The following is a 6,000-nucleotide window of genomic DNA, read 5'->3' on the forward strand; positions in this document are numbered from 1 at the left end:
TAGGATTATTCAGCAAGGATTTTTACTAATGGATTTTTTTCATTTCAAAAACTTTAAAAAAAAAAATGTTGTTTTTGTTGTTGGCGATACCTTTATTTTATTTATTTATTTTTATGTGGTGCTGAGTATCAAATCCAATGCCTCACACATGCTAGGCAAGTGCTCTACCACTAAGCTACAACCCCAGCTCTCAAAAACATTTTAATAATGATTTTCTGGAATTAGATTATTTCCTAAATTCATCTGGGTTTTTTTTTTTTTTTAGTTCATTTTTATTGGTTCTTTTTCATTATACATGACAGTAGAATTCATTTGTTGTAGTTATACAAGTATGGAACGTATCTTATTCTAGTTAGTACCCCTTTCTTATAGATGTACATGATGGTGGGATTCACTGGTATATTCATATCAGTACACAAGAAAATTATTTTGGATTCATTCCATTGTTTTCCCTTTTTCTATCTCCTGTCACTTTCCTTCATTCCCCTTTGTCTAATCCACTGAACTTCTATTCTTCTCCCCGCTCATTGTGGGTTAGCTTCTACACATTAGTGAAAACATTGGACCTTTGGCTTTTTGGAACTGGCTTATTTCACTTAGCATTAGAGTCTCCACATCCATCCATTTATTTGCAAATGTCATAATTTCATTCTTCTTTGTGGCTTAGTAATACTCCATTGTGTTTACAAACAACAATTTCTTTATCCATTTGTTTGTTCAAAGGCACCTAGTTTGGTTCTATAGCTTAGCTATTGTGAATTGAGCTGCTATAAACGTTGATGTGGCTGTATCACTGTAATATGCTGATTTTAAGTCCTTTGGGTATACTTTGAGGAGTGGTATAACTGGGTCAAATGGTGGTTCCATTCCAAGTATTCTGAGGAATCTCTATAGTGGTTGCACTAATTTGCAGTCTTACCAGCAATGTATGAGTGTATCTTTTTCCCCACATCCTTGCCAACATTTATTGTTACTTGTAGTCTTGATAACTGCCTTTCTGACTAGAGTGAGGTGGAATCTCAGTGTAGTTTTAAATTACATTTCTCTAATTGTTAGAGATGTTGAACATTTTTTTATGTATATGTTGACCATTCGTATTTCTTTGAAAAATGTCTGTTCAGTTCCTTTGCCCATTTATTGATTGGATTAGGACTTCTGCAATGTAAACTATAAAACACTAAAGAATGAAATTGAGGAAGAACTTAGAAGATTGAAAAACCTCCTATGTTCTTAGATAGGCAGAATTAATATTGTTAAAATGGCCTTACTGCCAAATGTGATATACAGATTCAATGCAATTCCTATCAAAATTCCAATGATGTTCTTCAAAGAAATAGAAAAAGTACTCATGAAATTTGTCTCTGGAAAAAAAGCCCCAGAATAGCCAAAGCAATCCTTAGTAAGAAAAGCAAATTAGGAGGCATCATAATACTAGACCTTAAATTACACAATAGAGCTATAGTAACAAAACAGCATGGTATTGGCACCAAAATAGGCAAGAAGACCAATGGAACAGAAAAATCAAATGAAATTTAACTCGTGTCTCTCACTGCACAAAACTCTTTTCAAAATGGATCAAATACCTAGAAATTAGGCCAGAAACTCTGCACATAATTATTAGAAGAAAATGTAGGTCTAACATGTCAGCTCAGAAACTAACTTCCTTAACAATACTCATAAAGTGCAAGAAGTAAAATCAATAATCAATAAATGGGATGGCTTCAAATTAAAAAGCTTCTTCACAGCAAAGAAAACAATTAAGAACATGAAGAGGGAGAAAATCTTTGTTACCTGCACCTCAGAGAGACTGTTAATTTCAGGATTTACAAAGAATTTAAAAATTCATCCATTCCAGCTGGGGCTGGGGCTCAGAGGTAGAGTGCTCACCTAGTATGTGTGAGGCACTGGGTTTGATCCTCAGCACCACATAAAAATAAAACAAAGGTATTGTGTCTACTCACAACAACAACAACAAAATAAATGTTTAAAAAAAATTCATTTACCCAAGTTCTAAGTTTATGATTTTTATTCTTTATGGATGAAAGTTATTTCAAGCTCTATATATACCATATTTATTTTTCATTCTATTAAATCTACTGTAATAATTTTTTTCTTTATCTTGCACCAGAATATCTATAATCAAGGTCACCAATGACCTCAATATTTTTGCCAAATCTTATTCTTACCTTTTATTTTTAGGTTACTTTGTAGTTCTGAGGTATTTTTTGTTTTTGTTTTCTCTTCTGAAAACCGAAATGTCTCACCACCCACTTACTTGGCTCCTCTGTTTTCATTTTTCAAACTGATCATTCCCTTTCAATCTTCCTCAACTTCCCTGATCCCAATAGTTGCAGTGCCCCCAAGTCTCAATTCCTTGACCTTTTTTCTCCTCTCTTTTGAGACTCCCTTGTTGGTTTCTTTTAGTCTCCTGGTTTTAAATACCATGTATATGCTCAAAATTTCCAAACTGATGTCTTAGGTCAGACCTTTCCTTTGAATTCTAGACTTCTATATCTCATTTGACTGCTCACCATGTTTTTCTTAATTACCAGGCAACGTGTCCAAACACAACTATTGTTCCATAGTCTTCCATTTCAGTAAATGGAAACTCCATCTTTTAACTGCTTGGCTGAAAACAAGTTGACTTCTTTTATTCTCGTATACATATTCAGCCAATCTGCAAATTTTATTTGTTCTACCTGAAGGTGTCTCCAGAATCTAGTTTCACCTATATTATCACTTTGGTTGAAGCCTTTTTGCTTGGTTTATTATAGTGACCTCTGAATGAGTCTCATTGATTCAGTTCTTGCCTCTGATCTAATTTAACAACAGTCGATTTTCCTCCAGACATCCTCGTGTCCTCGCCAGATGTCTTCTCAGTCAGGGCTTCACTCACCTCACACTCTAAAACTGTAACTCCTGTGTTGCAGTCACTGGTGTTCTCCATTCCCCTTTTTCTGCTTTTTCTCTTCTAACTCATCTTCTAACATGCTATTGTTTGTTTATTTGATTTGTTGTTTTGTGTTCCCCTGCAACTGAATGTGAGCTCTAAGAAAGGAATGTTTGATTTGCATAGTGACATTATCCCTGATATCTACAATAGTACCTAGAACAGAATGGGGACTAAATTAATTTGTCAAGTGAACTATTTCTCCTTAGCTATTTTACTGTTGCTATATGACAAATGAAACAAAGGCTGTTGGACTTGTTTTACTGTAATTTTCTAAGAGCACTAACAATAAGTAGACTTCTTAAGGCTATCTGATTATTAAGGCATATAGACTAGAGGTGTGGTTCAGTGGTAGAAAGCATGCTCAGCATGTGTGAGGCCCTGGGTTTAATCCCCAGTGCCCCAAACAAAACGAAAATAATAATAATAATAATAATAAAGTATGTGTGCTACCATGTATAGGAAGTCTTCAGTAAATATTAGATTACTTTATACATTTCCTTTCTCCATACTTACATAAAATTTCAGTCATGAGAATAAGGGAATAATCACATTTGTTTTTATCAGTTTATATTTCTTGATTTAATTGCTTTGGTTAAAATTCTTTGGCTAATATTTATTACATTGCCATTTTACTATAATAGTGTTAAGCTATTGACACTTGTTAGAGGTGTTTATTTCATAGCATGTTATCAGAGGACGAGGAGTAGTAGTCTTAATGGTATTTTAAACATTTTTTCCCTTGGAGTATAATGAAGCTATTAGCTTATTTAATGGTCATGTGATGAAACTATGGTGCATATTTTCTGAATTCAACTATATTATTCAATTTAATTATTAAGATGGAGTGAAAAAAATCAACATGCCTCAAAGAAGGTGAGTTTTAGGAAATCACCAGCCATACTGTATTAAGAACATCTAGAATGGTCATGGAGCTATTAAGAATGGTCAAGACACTGGTCTACCTAATGTAGTTCTACATTCATTATCTTCCCATGAAACTGATAAACCATAACTCAGACACTGCTAGATGCTCTGTTTATTTATTTGATTTATTGTTTTGTGTCCCCCTGCAATAAAATGTGAGCTCTGAGAAGATTGGGATGTCTGATTTGCTCAGTGATGTTAGCCCCTGTATCTGGAGCACCTATAGTCCAAGCTGCTGGGGAAACTGAGGCAGAGGCTCACTTGAGCTGTGCCCATAACTTCAAGGCCTGCTTGGGCAATAGAGTGAGACTATCCCCCAAACAAACCCAGAATCCTAGATCTGAGACTATCTCTGTGAAGTGAAAATAGGGCACACCTAGTCCAGTAGGTTATTTTAAGAGTTTTGCTCAAACCAGGGACATTGGGGGAGTAACAGGGGACGTACTTGAGCACGCATGCATACACACACACAAACACACACATTTTTTTTTTTTTTAAATTTTTCATTTGCTCCAAAAGTTTTGGATCTTAAGATAGTCATAATATCCTGCAGGTCTTTTTTTCTGATCTGACAACTGTAACATATTTCAAAATATTCGCTTTATTCTGTCCTGAATGTCTTTAAGACTGGTAATTTGCTCAACACACTACACAATATTGTGCATCTCAGTCATCTTTCCAGCCCTGCATAGTAAGTTCTAACAGCATTAATTTGTGAGATTGAGAACCTGGCCCAAGGTTAGATTGCTGATCCAGTGAAACTAGAATTCAAATGAAGGTATTTCCTTCTAGTCTTGCTTAATTTCTGTATTTATATAGGGGTGTGTGTGTAATATTTATATATAATATTTTCTATGATCTTTAACTTTTATTATGGTACAAAACTATTTCATTGTATGAATATATCACTGTGTGCCTTATTAAATAGAGTATACAAATAAGATGCTCGGTCAGGGCAACAGTGTTGCATGCAGGACACAACAGAATGCTCTCTCAACTCATTGAGATTTGCAAGGCTCATTGCCTTCTACAAAATGGCTTTATGGTACTGTTTTTAAATTTGTTTACTCTGTTTCATTGTTTTCTGCTGCCTTTTACTTTATCACAGTTTTATGTCCCATCTCTTTAATTTGCTATGTATCTAAGTAAAACCAATAATACTTTTTCAGAGTTTTGTACCTAAAGATTAAAAATAAGTTGTGCTTGAAGGCTTGATAGATCTTTTTTACTAGTGCAGTTTTTGCACATTGACCTCATACGTAGTACTTGGACTCTTCTTATTCCTTCCTGGTATCTCCTGGGTAGTCAAGGTTAAATGACTGTTTTACTTCAATGTGTCAGAAAGAATAGATGAATATAATTTTTTGTTGTTGTTTATTTTTTCAATGCTTGGGATTGAACCTAGGCCCTTGTACATGTTGGGTAAATGCTCTATCACTGAGGTATATATCCCTGGCCCTGATGCTTAATATACTGGCATTATACACTGGCATTTTTTTAATTTTTGAAATTTAGATACAGTAGCATGTTCTATCAATACTACTTGGAAATTGTCCTTTATAGCCACAGCAATTTCACCTTGACTATAAAGATCCTAAAAAATATACTTGTGAGAATACCTCTTTTATGTTAACCTAACTCTGAAAATTGGATCTACTCTACTTTCACAACAGAATATTCTGATAGTTTGCAGTTTCTATGTATATTTTTAATATTTTCCATCACACAGGGTGTGGTGGCACATACCTATAATCCCACTTCCTCAGGAGGCTGAGACTGGAAGATCACAAGTTTGAGACCAGCCTCATCAACTTTTCTCATCAAGCTATGGGGTAAAGTTCTCCTGGATTTGATCCCCATTATCGTGTGCATGCACACACTCACACATGCACAGTATATTTTTCCTCCAGCACATAAGGAATTAGCTATGCCACACACAGTGGACAAAAACACATCTAAGAAATTATATTTCCCTGATTAAAGTATCCTCAAAAAGTTGTTTTAATCATATATGTGATAAGATATAGAAACTTTTAAGCTTATGACTTTGAACTACTGAATGTCCATTGTCAGAGGTGGTTGGAAATGGTTTCTTACTCTCATGATTAATTTTTTCCTTCTAT

At 34.5% G+C, this 6,000-nt stretch overlaps 1 protein-coding gene across 1 annotated transcript in view; it reads left to right on the plus strand.

The window, feature by feature from the left end:
* TTK (TTK protein kinase) overlaps positions 1-6,000 on the plus strand; it is a gene marked incomplete at both ends in the record, with an annotated part of 36,861 nt that overhangs the window by 21,681 nt on the left and 9,180 nt on the right. The window lies entirely within an intron of this gene.

This window comes from Spermophilus citellus (assembly GCF_964194105.1).
Source record: "Spermophilus citellus genome assembly, chromosome: 5".
In the NCBI taxonomy this organism is placed as follows: Eukaryota; Metazoa; Chordata; class Mammalia; order Rodentia; family Sciuridae; genus Spermophilus; species Spermophilus citellus.